At 38.3% G+C, this 17,110-nt stretch overlaps 1 protein-coding gene across 2 annotated transcripts in view; it reads right to left on the bottom strand.

The window, feature by feature from the left end:
- CTDSPL2 (CTD small phosphatase like 2) overlaps positions 1-11,410 on the bottom strand; it is an 81,311-nt gene extending 69,901 nt beyond the window's left edge. The window contains exon 1 of one of the 2 annotated variants that reach the window (XM_044231598.1): positions 11,188-11,410. The gene's annotated coding sequence lies outside the window, so the exon portion shown is untranslated. The remainder of the gene's footprint in view (positions 1-11,187) is intronic. The other variant, XM_044231596.1, reaches the window with a different exon arrangement.
- Between the last annotated feature and the right edge of the window lie 5,700 nt (positions 11,411-17,110).

Raw genomic sequence — 17,110 nt, forward strand, 5'->3', positions numbered from 1 at the left:
TATATCTATTTTAAAAAACTGAAATTATATGGGGCGCCTGGGTGGCTCAGTGGGTTAGGCCACTGCCTTCAGCTCAGGTCATGATCTCAGGGTCCTGGGATCAAGCCCTGCATCAGGCTCTCTGCTCAGCAGGGAGCCTGCTTCCTCCTCTCTGCCTGCCTCTCTGCCTGCTTGTGATCTCTCTCTGTCAAATAAATAAATAAAATCTTTAAAAAAAAAAAACAAAAAAAAACTGAAATTATAGGAAAAGTGTCCAATACAGGGGTGCAGATGACTTCACTGGAGAGTCCTACCAAACATTTAAAACAAAAACAAAACACCGAATTAACACAAACTCTTTTAGAAAAAGGAAGGGAGGGCGCCTGGGTGGCTCAGTGGGTTAAGCTGCTGCCTTCGGCTCAGGTCATGATCTCAGGGTCCTGGGATCCAGTCCTGCATCGGGCTCTCTGCTCAGCAGGGAGCCTGCTTCCTCTTCTCTCTCTCTGCCTGCCTCTCTGCCTACTTGTGATCTGTCTCTGTCAAATAAATAAATAAAATCTTTAAAAAAAAAAAAAAAGAAAAAGGAAGGGAACACTTCTCAACTCATTTTATGAGGTCAGCATCATCCTAATAACAAAATTAAATGATACATATTAATTGGGCCAAATACCAATAAGAAACTGCCAATACTATACCTGCTATAACGTAGTAATATTATTTAAACTTAAAATATAAAGAAAAGAGTTCTGAACATGCACATATTGCTTCATCCCAGTAATTTTATTTATGTTAGAATTTAATATATCCTCTAGGTCTTCTGTGGAGTTCCACTAAATATGTTCTTTTCTATTATAAGTAATACAGAATAAAACAAGTAAAGATTGGGAAATGAGTACACTAGGGAAATAAATCCACTACTAACGAATGAAAATGGCACAATTTAAGTAGATTACATCATAAAACAAACATAGCAATGGGGGCAATGACATGTTAAGCCTAAGAACTCATGAGGTTGGGGTGGGGGATGAGGGAGTATATAATGTAAAACGTTTCCACTTTTTTCAACATTTAAACCAGACCTCATTACAGGAACAGAAAAAGCTGATTGCTCAGCAATCTAAAACTAGGCAATGAAGTTTGCTTTCTATTTACCTGCAGGCCAGCTAAAAGGTTTGGGAAAGTGGGTGGGGGCAGAGAAAGCCTATTACAAATGTTCACTATCAATTACAAAATTAATTCTGCTAGTTTCTCTATCCCCTTTATATTTCAGACTCACATCCAGCAGCCTTCTCAACATTTCTCAACACACTCAACACGTGGCACCTCAAATTCACCTTACCCAAAACTGAACGCACTTTCCCACCCAGCCCCCACATCCAACCCAAACCTGTTCTTCCTACTATATATTTTCTACTATATTCCTTTTTTTTTTTAAGTTTATATTTAAGCAATTTCTACACCCAATGTGGGGCTCAAACTCTTGACTCTGAGTTCAAAAGCCACATGCTCTGCAGAAAGAGCCAGCCAGGAGCCCCTCCTATATTCTTGATCACAAGTAATGCTTCTACCATCTACCTAATCAACCAAACCAGAAATCATCCTAAACATCCCACCCATTCCCTCCTCTCTCTTGTCTCCTATGTCAATTACCACATCCTTATTATTTAATCTCTGAAACATTTCTTAGTCTTGTCCCCCTTTAAATCCATTCCTCCACACTCCATAAATCTGCCTGCTCCTTCTCATTAACTACCTTCAAAATAAAGATCAAACCCTGATATTATATGTAAAACCCTATAAATACACCTCCCCTAAGTGTTTTTTCACTGCTATTTGCTGCCCCACTCTATGTGCCCCGATGATTAGTTTCCTGTCCACAATGTGCTGTATCCCGCTTCTGAACTTTTCTCTACCTCAAACATTCTTCCAACTAAACTAATTCTTATCTTCATCACTGAAAGCTCAGCTCTAGTAACATGCACCCTGGTAAGGTAAGTAAACACCTCCACATCCCTAAGCCTAAAGTAAACCTATGATTATCTCTACTTAAGCTCTCCACAAATCCTACTGAAATAATCCAAATATCTTTAGCTCCACTAGACTGTAAGAGTCTTGAAGGCAAAAATCTTATCTGTAACTCCAGTAACCTAGTACAAAAGAAAACTCAATCTCTGTTGAACTGAACCATAATTTTTCTCATTTTCCTCAGAGACAAGAGAACATAAACAATCCTCACTGCAGCAATCAATTCCTGCTCACAAAAAGAGGCCTATAAATAAAACTAAAAATGTTCCTTCCTCATAAGATTTCCTTCCTCTTCACAAAATCCCTGATTCCAAGCAATATATGAAGCAAACAATTACAGTTACAAATTATCTTGCATTAAGATTATAATAATGTGGGCGCCTGGGTGGCTCAGTGGGTTAAGCCGCTGCCTTCGGCTCAGGTCATGATCTCAGGGTCCTGGGATCGAGTCCCGCATCCGGCTCTCTGCTCAGCAGGGAGCCTGCTTCCTCCTCTCTCTCTCTGCCTGCCTCTCTGCCTACTTGTGATCTCTCTGTCAAATAAATAAATAAAATCCTTAAAAAAAAAAAAAGATTATAATAATGTTACAAGCATAAACTCAATCATTTGCTACTGAGGTCTTGAGTTCACAAATTTCTATCAAAACAACAAAAGAGCACACTACATATATAAAGGATTCCTAACAAATCAGCTAGTACTAAATGGATGTACATCCTTTAAACAAGTATTTGCTGAATAAAGCAGAGAAGAGGGAAATAAAAGTAGGTAATAAATATAAAGAAAACTAAAAACATCAGAAATCAAACTTTAAAGGAAAAGTCTGGGTTTTCCCATAAAATTTAGGTAAATATAAATAATATGTCAACTATATAAAGAATAAATGCATGCAATGTTATGAAATAGCCTCCTCAGGGAGATACTGAAGGGGTAACAGGGAGGTACCAGTCCCGAATCTATCATAGTTAGCTGTGACACTGATCAGGCAATGATTAAGTCATACAATCATTCTAGCATGTCATTTCCTCAACAGCAGAAATTGTTACCGGACATCAGATCTGTGCATTTCACCACATGTAAATTAAAAAAAAAAAAAGGCTGCCAAAATGGGAAATGAGTCATTAATTCATCTGAGCTATTTTCATCCTTGTATTACATACAATCCATCCCACAGCACCCTAATTAAGACAAATATTTACTACATGTTTAAAAACTTCAAAATAGTTCATCATTAATAAAACAAAGACTTTACTGGACTAGATGACCCCTTTGGTCTCCATTAGCTCTAGAGTTCTATGGGTTTGTTAAATTTGTACTATTACAAATGGTATCACTACTAAATTTATATTAAAAATTATATTATGAAAGAAAAAGCTTAAAATCACTACCTTCACTGATAACAAATAACACTTTCAAAAGTGTCAGCATTGGTTTTCAAGATCTATATTTCTAGCCTGACTAAGCTGAAATCAACAGCTTCAGGTATTGAAACTGTCCTCTTTAATCTCCACTACTTCCCTAAGCTTTCATTAAAAGACTTCAGAGAAGGAAGAGATTTCTCTGTCTCTCTCACTTATCACCTAATAAAAGTCAAAAGTCAACTAGAGCAGAAGGAGTTAAGTAGAGGGTATTATATAAGCATCAATTCTAATACAAGGAGAGTTTTCTTCAAATCCTTCTCTAAAAAAGTGTGTGATAAAGATAGGTGGTCTTTGGAGTTATTACTATTTTTTATACATGACTTGGTCTTTTTTTTTTTTTAAGATTTTATTTATTTTACAGGCAGAGATCACAAGTAGGCAGAGAGGGGGGGGGAAGGGGGGAGGAGTAGAATCCCTGCTGAGCAGAGAGCCCAATGTGGGGCTTGATCCCAGCACTCTGGGATCGCGACCTGAGCCGAAGGCAGAGGCTTTAACCCACTAAGCCACCCAGGCGCCCCTGACGGGTCTTTTTAATTTTTTATTTATATATTTGACAAAGAGAGAGAGACAGCGAGAAAGGGAACATAAGCAGGGGGAGTGGGAGAAGCAGGCTTCCCACTGAGCAGGGAGCCTGATTCAGGAATAGATCCCAGAGTCCTGGGATCATGACCTGAGCCAAAGGCAGACATTTAACGACTGAGCCACCCAGGCACCCCTGACTTGGGTCTTTTTCTATTAGCTAACATTACAGGATTCCTCTGAAGCTACAAAAATTAATAAACTTATAGTCAAAAGCATTTCTCAAAATACAGAGAAAATACAAAAAATAAAAGAGCTTCTGAGTTACATTAATAAAATTATGTTTTTTTCCTCTCAAAGTTTTCTTTGATGAACAATAACAACAAAGAATGCTTTTTCTAAATCCATGATCAATTATTTTTCTCTGGAGAAACAAAATATGTGGACTGTTAAATTAGTGATGATTAAAAGACTCTATGAGAATAGAGAGCATTATTCAGTTTGTTAATCACTGAAAATACTAAGGCACAATTTTTCAGATATATGTTTTAAAATACTACTAACAGTGCCCCAACTTAAAACCTAGTATATTCCCCAGCAGAAATATCCTTGGGGCAAAATCAATGTATGTTATGAGAGCATGAGGTAGTTATGTACTGCTGAGAACATTTTTAATTTCTTTAACCTAATCTTTAACAGAACAGTAATCTGGAGATTGTTTCAATTTTAACTACCTTCAATAAATACACTTTAAACATCCTGTAAAAATGGCATTCAACTACATAGTTATGAAAGAAATTCCCTAAATTATACTTTATAACATAATGTGTTAGCAAAAATATAATTTCTGAATTCTTTTTTTTTAAATTTCTGAATTCTTAATAATTGAGTACCATAATATTCATGAGAAACTTCTATTTTTCCTCAAAAAGCACACATGAATTTTGTCACTCTATTCTATCATTTTTCTCCATATTACTTCCTTTGGAGAACATTTATATATTCCAACATTTTTGCTTTTTAATTTGCTGGGTCACCTGTATACATCTACATTATAATGTACTTATTAGATACATTAACAAGGAAAATTGGAAAATTTTAAAAGTGAATTTAATTTTAGCAGTATTTTCCAAAGAGTGCTTTTTATTTAAGTAGTTCTCACCAAAACTGGGAAAGAGGAAAAATATAGCTACTTATTTATACTCTCTGATTAAAACTTCTATTTAAAGAAAATTTAAACCTACTCTCGGGCCAGTAGAAATCTGAAACCTGCAGAAAACATTAATTTATAAAGAACCAATGAGATGTTGACAAAAAGGAAAATAATTAAAAATCTTTAAAATTATGTAGTAAAAACACCAAGGCCTTTACCCAAAATACATTTATAGTATCTCAAATAATCCCTACTATTCTTTTTTTTTTTTTTTTAAGATTTTATTTATTTATTTGACAGACAGAGATCACAAGTAGGCAGAGAGGCAGGCAGAGACAGCGGGGGAAGCAGGCTCCCTGCAGAGCAGAGCAGAGAGCCTGATACGGGACTCGATCCCAGGACTCTGGGATCATGACCTGAGCCGAAGGCAGAGGCTTTAACCCACTGAGCCACCCAGGCGTCCAATCCCTACTATTCTTATACTACCTACCACATTAAAAACTAGTCATTTTGATGGAAAGAAACTAAAGACAAGCTCTATGAAGAAGGGTGAACTTTTTTTTTTTTAAAGTAAACTCTACCCCCAACATGGGACTTGAACTCACAACCCCAAGATCAAGAGTCACATATTCTATGGGCTGAAGCTACCCAGGCACCCAGAGTGAATTTCTATTTAAATCACGAATACGGGCACCCGGCTGGCAGTAGGTACAGCATGGAACTCTTGATCTTGGGGTCATGAGTTTGAGTCCCACGTTGGGAACACAGATTACTTAAAAATAAAATCTTTAAAAGTAAATAAATAAATGACTAGTCAAAGGCAAGGTATAATCGTAATTCTCTAACAGAAATACCTTTTGTTTGCTGTGACTTAAAAAATAAAAAGTATATTTCCTTATGTCCCAATAAGGAAAAAGTGCACGATTGTTTGAAATGTGATTGTAAATATTTTTCAAATAATTTTTATCAGTACCTCAGAAAATTAAAGGATTGTATAATTATTTTATTTAACAAAATACACTAAAGCAGGCACTTGTAATATCACTGAGAGGTTAATCATACATATTTGGGGAATACCAGGAAGAAAGCAATTATTACTAAAACAAATAATTGTAGTTTTTTTCTCAACTAAAAAGATACTTACATGTTCTGGATATTTTTAAGAAGTAATATACTCAGGGCACCTGTGGTATAAGTGGTATAAGTGGCTCAGTTGGTTAAGTGTCTGCCTTCAGCTCAGGTAATGAACCCAGGGTCCAGGGACTGAGCCCCCATCTGCTTCTCCCTCTCCTTTTGCCCTCCCCCACACCCTGCTCATGCGTGCTCTCTCAAATAAATAAATAAAATCTTAAAAAAAAAAAATAAGGCATACTTTTAAATTCCTACTTAAAGATTACTTAAACTGGTCAACATGAGAAACTTAAAATATCAGGTTATGCAGCTAACAGGGTCTTAATCTTCCCTTTATTTACTTTTAGCCACAGCTCTGCTTTTTTACTTCCCAAAAATTTTGTTTTAAAGATTTTACTTATTGGAGAGAGAGAGAGAGTGCATGAGCAGAGGAAGGGGCAAAGGGAGAAACAGACTCCCTGCTGAGCAAGGAGCAAGGACCCTGGGATCAGGACCTGCTTCAAAGGCAGACAGACCCTTAGCCAACTGAGTCACTCAGGCGCTCCCCATCCCCCGAAGAATTTCTCGATATGGAAGTACTTAGTCCAAAGAAAAAAAATTCTTCCTACACTATATAAGCAACTATTACTAAATATTAATCTCAATTATTTCTGAAGTATTTAAGAGCCTTCTAATAGCACAGCTTTATGTTTCTTTAAGGTAGTAAACACATTACAAAAACCTGATTGCTAGAACCTCAAGTCAAAGTACTGCTGATGATTCATGTTTAATCTAGACATACTTCCTTTCCTACAATCTCTCTAAATTAATACAGGAGAGTTTATGAATACCATAAAATAGGGGATCCAAAATATACTCAAATGGCCTATAGTGACCTTATAATAAAGTTAAAAGACTCATTTTGTAAAAATTTTACAACACTATTTTTTTTTAGTGGCATACCAGAGTTTCCCTTCACTCTTCTAAAAATACCATACTAACTGGGGGACCTGCAGATGAGGGTAACAAACAAAAGGGCTGGCCAAACCTACAAGCCTATTTATCTTTATGCTTCTACCATTCTTCTTTAGACCACACTTAGTCTCACCCCTCATTACTGTCAAATTCACAAGATTTCTAAAGGACCCCAAGAAACCCAAGCTTCTCACTACAACTCAACCCCCACCATGCCTTTCTCTGCAAGACAGTGTTCCTATACGCCACACCTCTCCTGATCAAGTGAGTACCTAAAAGGTTACTTCTACATGCCACTGCCTCTGAACCCTCACCTGTTTGTGGTATCAGCCAGTTTATGTGATAAACTAATATGGGATAATACTGCCAATAAAAGATAATAGCTTAAAGTTTCTCTTCCAGAGAATTTATGATTTTAAACAGATCATTTTAAAAAGAATTCCATAACACACAGGAGAGACACAAAGTTTGGCATTGGCAATTCTCATACTACAGTCGATCACCTAATCTATCTATCTGTAATGTAGATCCAGCTACAATTTAACAAAGTTTAAACTAAAAATTAATGTAGTCCTATACAACCAGTACTGACTATACGTCTGGCTTAGATATATACCTCATGGGAAATGTCAAATAAGTGAAAACTAAAACTACAACTGTATGGCTTTATCATAAGTCCTGTATCCGTTAAATTTTCTCATTTTCAAAGCAGAGCAAATGACACTTTGTATTTAATCCAGTTAAAGTAGTCAGGTAATTTTTTTAAAAATTTTTTAAAATTTTAGGTAATCTTGGTGGCTCAGTGGGTTAAGCCGCTGCCTTCGGCTCAGGTCATGATCTCAGGGTCCTGGGAACGAGTCCCACATCGAGCTCTCTGCTCAGCAGGGAGCCTGCTTCTTCCTCTCTCTCTCTGCCTACCGCTCTGCCTACTTGTAATCTCTCTCTGTCAAATAAATAAATAAAATCTTTAAAAAAAAAAATTTTAGGTAATCTCTATATACCTCTAATGTGGAGCTTGAACTCACAACCTCAAGATCAAGAGTTGCATGCTCTATCAACTGGGTCAAGCAGGTGCCCCGAAAATGGTCAGATAACTTTTTAACCTACCCAGAATAATTACTTTAGCATACCATATATGAGACCTTCTCAAAACATTTGCTATTTATGACTTAGTGTCTTTTCTGCTTTATGCTTTTCACAACAGCTTGGTAAGTTTCAAATATAATTACAGACTGTTTACTTCAAATTCTTTTTTATTTTTTTTTATTTTTATTTTATTTTTATTTTTATTTTTTTTAAAGATTTTATTTATTTATTTGACAGAGAGAGATCACAAGTAGGCAGAGAGAGAGGAAGGGAAGCAGGCTCCCTGCTGAGCAGAGAGCCCGATGCGGGACTCAATCCCAGGACCCTGAGATCATGACCTGAGCCGAAGGCAGCGGCTTAACACACTGAGCCACCCAGGCGCCCCATTTAAAGATTTTTATTTATTTATTTGACAGAGAGAGATCACAAGTAGGTGGAGAGGCAGGCAGAGAGAGAGAGAGATAGAAGCAGGCTCCCCGCTGAGCAGAGAACCCGACATGGGACTCGATCCCAGGACCCTGAGATCATGACCTGAGCCGAAGGCAGCGGCTTAACCCACTGAGCCACCCAGGTGCCCCTGTTTACTTCAAATTCTAACAAACCACTTCATTCTTTATTGCATTAATCCAAAGTACAGTCTCCTATGACCAAGACAATTTAATACCATTTCATTCAATCTGCAATTAATTCTGTAGTTACAAGTCTAGAGCTTAGTACATCTTTCTGAACAACAGGTCCAAGTTATTTTTTTTTTAAAACCAGAACTATATGGATTTTGTTCTCCAATAATCTTGTGAAGAAACCTCTAGACCAGAAATCTCAAACATGAGAATAGTTAAAATAAATTTGGGAGAGAAAAAATTTCCCCATTTCTTCATTTCTTAACAGTGGGAAAAGAATAGCATTACGAGCTCAAATGAAATGCTGGAAACATTATGTAGAATATTATAAAACATACCAATCTTATTTTTCTATACAATCCTATTTGGAATTTCTATACAGCTACAAGTCCACAGAGATTAAGAACTACACCACTTAGAGCTCTTACAACCTTTCAACCCATACTGAGAAGAGTATGAAAAGAGCACAGGTACTGAATGAATGCAGAATTAAAACAATTTAGGAGAATTCTTGAAGACAAAATCTATTTACAATTTACAATCTATTTAATCTATTTAATAGATTTACTACCTATTTACAATTACAAAATCTATTTCCTTAACTCAGCTATCTATAAATCAAATTTTACTTAAAACGGTGCTTTATCAACTACCCAAAAAGGTCATTAAAATAGAGATAAAACCTACACCTGTCCAATAATTTACATTACTTTAAGTCACATATTTGGCCCTGTTCTTTAAACAAATAGGCTCAGCAAGTATTCAATACGCCCTCACCTTCACTTCCCATCCCCTATTCTTTTGGTCTTAGAAGACAAGTATGAGGTTCAAGTCAATCCTAAAAGACTGCTTCACCTAGGAGCTACTTTTGCCTTGACTTTCTTTATGACCTTGGGGGGGAATCTACCAAATGACAACTATAATGAAGTTGGCATGCTCTTGTTTATCACTGAAATTTAACCCCAGTATGCTAACATTAGTGAAGTCTTCTAACCTGAACCTAGAGAACTGAAAACCTTTGAGTTATAAACGTCAACTGATGTGTAACATAAACCATATTTTTAAAAAATCAATTTGACTAGTTAAAGGGGTAAAAAAACCTATCAATGCCCCAAATTCAGCAAGATGGAAAACAAATTCTGAAAACACCAACAGCCTCCTCATTTCTTCTCTTTAGGACAACTGGTCTGCAAGGTTAAGGGGGGGGGGCTATAAAACTAGCTTTAACTAGCAGTTTTCTTGCTTTTATAAGGATTACATTTGGACAACAAACGAAAATTTAAAACTTGGCAAAGAATGGGGAAACTGTATATAAAGAAATCTACAATCTGAAAACTACTAAGATAAATCTATCATTTAAACCACTAATTTGTATACCCATATTGGGCAGTAATCATGGTACCGCTTTATTAGCACTAGAAAAATAAATCCTTGCCTTGGAGGAACATTTACTAAGTACATTTCATTTCAGGATCTTAGGGCAGTTTACGAGCAGTATCTCTTTAGGCTTCCCTAAGGTACTCTAAAGTGCTTAACATCATTCACACATCCAGCCACCACTAGGGTGAGAAGTAAATAAACACGATTTACTTATGCAATTATTTACCACAGAATTCTAGTCAAGAATGAAAAAGTAAACACCCACATAGTCATTTAACACCCAGAGAAAGCGTCGAATACTACGGCCGATAACATTCACCCTTAATTGACCACTTCAGAAACCACAGGCCTTCCACATGGGCTGTCCTTTACTACCACTCTTGATTCGAGAAAGTAACAATGTCAACTCAACATTTTATCAGTACAGAAGATAAACAGAACTTGATGAAATTTCTAATTCCAGATCCTTAAAAGATGTTTATAAAAACTGAGAAAGAGCAACGCCCCCCTAAAAGCGCCCTACTAGAAAGAATGAAATACCGAAAACCTTAGGTGGGCCAAGGTTAGAAAAGCTGATCTAACCCAATTACCGGGAGGGACCACAGGGTTTGGGACTAGGAACGTGAGATCGGGGTGGGGGTGGGTAGCAAAGTGAAATCTAACCCCAGAAATCACAACACAGGCCGCAGCCTGGGAGCTGAAGCTGGCGGGAAGTGAGCTCCCTTTCTGTTCCCAGGGGAAAGTCCAGAGAAGAGCGGCTCCACAAGGCGCACTTACAAGGCGCCAATAGTGCATGCCTACCAAGGCACCGGAGCCGCTGGAGAACCGGGTTAAGAAGGGGAGGAGACCCCGGCAGACGGCCCTGGAAGAGGAGGAGGACTAAGGTTGGAAGCAACGGCAGTGTCTGGACGAGGGGGATTACCTAACTGTGACGACAGAGAAGTGTCCTCAGGCTCCGGCGATGGTCCCGACTGCGCAATGTGTGGTGTCTTTCCCGCTTAGCCCGCAGCAGCAACAGAACCAGCTCCTTCAGCCAGTCGCCATTTCCCGCCTACCGACCTGCTGCACCGCACGGACAGAGACCCGGATGGAAAGCGGCCTCTCCGCGCAGGCGCCTTGACTTCCTCCTCCCCCTCCCGCCACAATTCCGCGTGGTGGGAGGGAAGGAATGCGGGAGGCCTAAGAGGCAAAAAAAAAGAAAGAAAGAAAAAAGAAAAAAACAACAAAAAACAAACAACTTTTACTTCCGTGAAGAGCGTTGGAGTTCCTGCCGCCAGAAGAAGCTCACAAGCCAGATTCCCGACAAAAATTGAACGCAGGCCCCTGGGACCGAATGGAGGAACAAGGACAAAACCAATCAGGATACGCTAGGGCCTGGGGGTTATTTGTACTTTAGGGGCCTCCGTAGCTGGTTGTGTAGTGATTGCAGGGGGAGTAGGGAGTAAAGCGTTGGGAGTGAAGAGGCGGGGAACCGAAGGACGGTTTTTCCTCCCGGGGCTAACGGAACTGCTTAGGCAGGTGGGAGGGGGAGCGCGCCCTCGTCCCGGAGGCGGGGCTTAGGAACGCGTCGCTCAACCTGGCCGCTAGGGTTTAGTAACTCTGGCGCACCAGGTGGGTGGAGCCAAGTGGGACGGGGTGGGACTAACGCCTTGGCGCGCAGGAGAATGTAGCGTGCAGAGAGCGCTGCCCGAGGCGGTGGTGAGATGAATTCTTCCATCTTTCCAGGGATCCCAGTGGCCCTTTAAGGTCCTCTTTCCAGCTCTCTGTCTAGAGAGCATTGCAGTCGCCTGTGGATCTGTCATACGACTTCAAACGATGTCGACGGTGGTTCTGCCAAGAAGTCTGATCATTCAGTCAAATGGGTTCCTACCTGCATGCCTGGGTCTAAAGACCGTCAGCCTCACGGGGTGAAAAGGTGTCAATCCAAGTGTCCAGCCCTAGTAGAATATCAGAATACCAAGCGTAGTGGCTGGAAGAGTATCATCTGTTTACTTAAACTCCGGGCCATTCACATTATTCAATCAAGAAATATTTATTGAGGGGAGCCTGGGTGGCTCAGTGGGTTAAAGCCTCTGCCTTCAGCTCAGGTCATGATCCCAGGGTCCTGGGATTGAGCCCCACATCGGGCTCTCTGCTCAGCGGGGAGCCTGCTTCCCTCCCACCCCTCTGCCTGCCTCTCTGCCTACTTGTGATCTCTGTCTGTCAAATAAATAAAATCTTAAAAAAAAATTTATTGAAAAAACAGTATGAGGACCATACTAGATGCGAGGGATACAACAAGGCAGACACTGACCCTGCCTTCCCAGAGTTCACAGTCTATTGAAGGAGAGAGACATGTAAACAATTTAAATACAATGTGCTAGAATGACCACAAGAAGTTTTGACAGGTGTACAACTGGGGGTCTGGGAGGGCTTTCATGAGATGACATGAGGATTTGATGTTACAAAGGAAGGGTGTCGGATGGAAACAAATGGAAAAATCCAAAAATGAGATTGCATTGACCAGTTAGGGAAATAGTTCTGTGAACCAGGGATACAGGAGTTGAGGGGAAGATAGTGGAGAGAGATGAGCGAAGGTAAGCAGAAAACCCTTGTGAATCTGGTTGTTGTTTCAAGGTGTGGACCAGGTGGGTTGTCTTCTGAAAGCTTTATGTATTGCAGATCCAGAGTTCATTTGCACCCGGTATCTTCCTAATACAAGAATGCTCTGAATGAGACATTGACTAACAGCGTGCAGAACTGGTATTAGTCCACAAAATAATAGATTACTGAAAAACTAATTGGAAATCAACAGTTAACTGATTATCCAGTCTGTATCATGGAAAGCAATAGAATACAGACTAAACAATTACCCAATTGATTACCAAAATAATTTTTAAATTAGATAAAAATTGGAAATATTTCTGGAAAAAAAATGTTGCCAGTAGTAGTAACTTCCCAGTGTTCTCTCCTAAAACTTAATTATGCTATTTATAAAATGCTTTTAAATGCAATTTGATTTTCCTAACAACTCTATGAAATAAGTAGAATAGGTGATATTAGTCCCCAGCTCTTCGGCTGAAACCATTGAAATTTTTTGATGGTGGGGATAGGGGAGAAAAAAGGAAAAACAGATGCCTATACAAAAAAATAATCCACTAGTTAAGAAACACAATCAGGAGTCAAGCTCTCCTTCTGCTCATTACACCATATCCAACTGTCTCCTGTGGCAATGTTGTTGTTAGATGTTAAGTTTAGTAAGGCTGCTGGTAGCAAGTTGAAATGCCTTTGCAATTTATTTAACATTTTAACAGCATTTTTTCACAGAGAATAACTGTATTATGTTCTGATTTTCACCTTTATTTACATCTAATAGTCTCTACTAAACAGTTTTCTTCAATATCTAAGTGGATTGTTGTGAAGATCAAATGAGATTTATGGGAAACACTTAACAGGGTGTTTTCGTTGCTCCTTATCTGATGGTTGTTATTGTCATTAAGCTTCAGTAAAAATCTTGTCCAAGATTTTAGAATAAAATAAAGGTTTAAAAATATGAACTTTAAAAAAACTGAAGTGTGTTAAGATGCAAAGTGGTAGCCATAGGGGAAAAAATTAATGCAAAAACCTAGTGACATTCATCCTTTCTAAACTATACGTAACTATTGCTATATGAAAACATTAATGAAATACGATGTTTACTAAGCAATGTGATAGAAGTATCTTGGGTATTCAACAGAATCCTTCAAAGCGACCCTTATTTCACAGTATATGGACTATATTTACCATTTATCTGATATTATAAGGCATATGTACTTCACAATCCACTCCTATATTAATTCTCTATGAGATAAATTTTATCACTCTTACTACAACTCATTAAGTAAGTAATACTCATAATAAATATTGAAATATCAGAACTGCCATTTTGCTCTAATATTGCAATGACTTGATGGCAATGATCAAGTGAAACATAACATTGTCAAAACTAAGCTTTTTTCTCTCAAACCTGCTTCTCTCTTAGTATTTTCCACCTTATAGAATGCAGTTTCTTTTTCATATTTCATCCTTTCTGTTTTAAGTGCAATAAACTAGACCTTGAAAATATATCTTGAATCCAAACACTTAACCCCAGCCATCTCCCTAGGTCAAGGACCATCATCTCTGACCTGAAATACTGTAAGTCTTCCTGTTCCATTCTTGAACCTCCTTCAATCTAACACATACCCCAACTGATCATTTTAAACCTCTTTATAAATTTTCCATCACCCTTAAAATCTAAAATCTTCATTATGACACATGAAGCCCTTCATTAGCTCACTCTTGGCTACCTTACTATATTCCCTACCTCTTGCTATTTGGATTCCCGTCATACCGTCCAACTAACTGTTCTCTGAAAAAATATATTCCTGTATTAAGGATTTTGTATTTATTGTTTCTCTGCTTCTAATTCTCTTCCCCTAGACCTATGCTATTTAACAGCCCCTAGCCACAAGCCATGTGTGGGTACTGAGCACTTGAAATGTGGCAGTGTGACTGTAGAAATCAATTTTGAATTTTATTTCATTTTAATTAGTTTAAACTTTGAGATTTTATTTTATTTATTTATTTGACAGACAGAGATTACAAGTAGACAGAGAGGCAGGCAGAGAGAGAGAGGAAGGGAAGCGGGCTCCCTGCTGAGCAGAGAGCCTGATGCGGGGCTCGTTCCCAGAACCCCGGGATCATGACCCGAGCCGAGGGTAGAGGCCCTAACCCACTGAGCCACCCAGGCGCCCCTAATCAGCTTAAACTTTAAAATTAATACCTGCATAATTAATAGAGCTTCCATTTGGAATAATGAAACAGTTCTATGTAGAACTAGTTAATGGCAAAGGTTACATATTATTGTTAATGTACTTAATGCCATTGAATTGTATATTTTACATGTAAATGTACAATGATAAATTTTACTTTATGTATATTTTACAATAAAAAGAATTGCTTGTTGGTATTTCCCCAAAGAAGTTGAACTTAAGTCCACACAAATACCTACACATGAATGTCTATAGCAACTTTATTCGTAAATTCCAAAACTTGGATCACCCAAGATGTCCTTCAATAGGTGAATGGGTAAACTGTGATATATCCATACAATGGAATAGTAATCAGCTAAAAGGAAATCTTTTTTTTTTTAAAGATTTTATTTATTTATTTGACAGAGAGAGATCACAGTAGGCAGAGAGGCATGCAGAGAGAGGGGAAGGGAAGCAGGCCCCCTGCTGAGCAGAGAGCCCGACGTGGGACTCGATCCCCGGACCCTGAGATCATGACCTGAGCCTAAGGCAGTGGCTTAACCCACTGAGCCACCCAGGAGCCCCAGCTAAAAGGAAATCTTAATGCACCTATGCATATGCATATGCTTAAATACGCATATACTTAAATATGCATATGCATAAATGCGTATCTTAAATCTTAAATGCATATTATTCAGTGGAAAAAGCCAATCTGAAAAGGCTATATGCTGTATGATTATAATCATATGATATTCTGAAAAAGATAAAACTATGGAGACAGTAAAAAGGTCAGTGGCTGCCAGGGTAGGGGTAAGGAAGGAGTTAAGTGGAACACATGGGATTTTTAGGACAGTTAAACTATTCTGCATACTATAATGGTAGATACACATCATTATACATTTGTTCAAACCCACATAGAATTTACAATACCAAATATGAATCTTAATGTAAACTGACTTTGGTTGATAATTTGTACAGTTGTTGGTTTATCAATCTTAACAAATAATTTTACACTGCTGCAGGAAGCTGTGTGTGTGTGCACATATACACATGCGTATGCAGGAATGGGGTATGTGGGGATTCTCTACTTTCTACTTAATTTAGCTGTGAACCTGAAACTGCCCTAAAAAGTAAAGTCTATTGAAAAAATGTAATACTTGTTTCAGTTATTGGAAAACTTTTAAATATGCATGGAACATGAGTATTGTGAACATACTCAAACATAAATTTTAATAATGCTAAATACCAATCAAATATTTCCAATGACAATTTAGTGTCCAAACTGAGATGTACTATAAATGTAAAATATATACTAGATTTCAGATTAGTTCAAAAGAAAATATAAAATGTCTCATTAGTAGTATTCTATGTTGATTACCTATTAAAACGGTAATATTTTGGATATATTGGTTAAATATAAAAATTTCACCAGTTTTTTAAAATCTGGTTACTAGGAAGAGGGAGGGGAAGTGAGGAAGAGGAAGAGGAAGGGAGAGAGAGGGAGGGAAGAGCCAGGGAGGGAAAATAAATAAAAATAAAATAAAAATAAAATGTGGTTGGGTGCCTGGGTGGCTCAGTGGGTTAAGCCGCTGCCTTCGGCTCGGGTCATGATCTCAGGATCCTGGGATCGAGTCCCACATTGTGCTCTTCATCAGGGAGCCTGCTTCCTCCTCTCTCTCTCTGCCTGCCTCTCTGCCTACTTGTGATCTCTCTCTGTCAAATAAATAAATAAAATCTTTAAAATAAAATAAAATGTGGTCACTGGAAAATTTAAAATTATATAGGTAGCTTGTTGTATATTTCTATTGGATAGTGTTGCACAGGATATTCACGTGGCTTGTTCTCTTACCTCCCTGATGATCTTATCTAAAATAGCAGCCCTTAGGGACACTTGGGTGGCTCAGTCAGTTAAATGTCCAGTTCTCGATTTCAGCTCTGGTAATGATCTCATGGTTGTGGGATTAAGCCCTGCATCAGGCTCTGCACTCAGCAAGGAGTCTTGCTGGAGATTATCTCCCTCTGCTCTTCCCCCTACTTGCATTTTCTCTCCCACTCTCTAAAATAAGTAAAATCTTTTAAAATAGCACTCCTCCA

Source organism: Neovison vison, chromosome 13 (genome assembly GCF_020171115.1).
Source record: "Neovison vison isolate M4711 chromosome 13, ASM_NN_V1, whole genome shotgun sequence".
Classification (NCBI taxonomy): Eukaryota; Metazoa; Chordata; class Mammalia; order Carnivora; family Mustelidae; genus Neogale; species Neogale vison.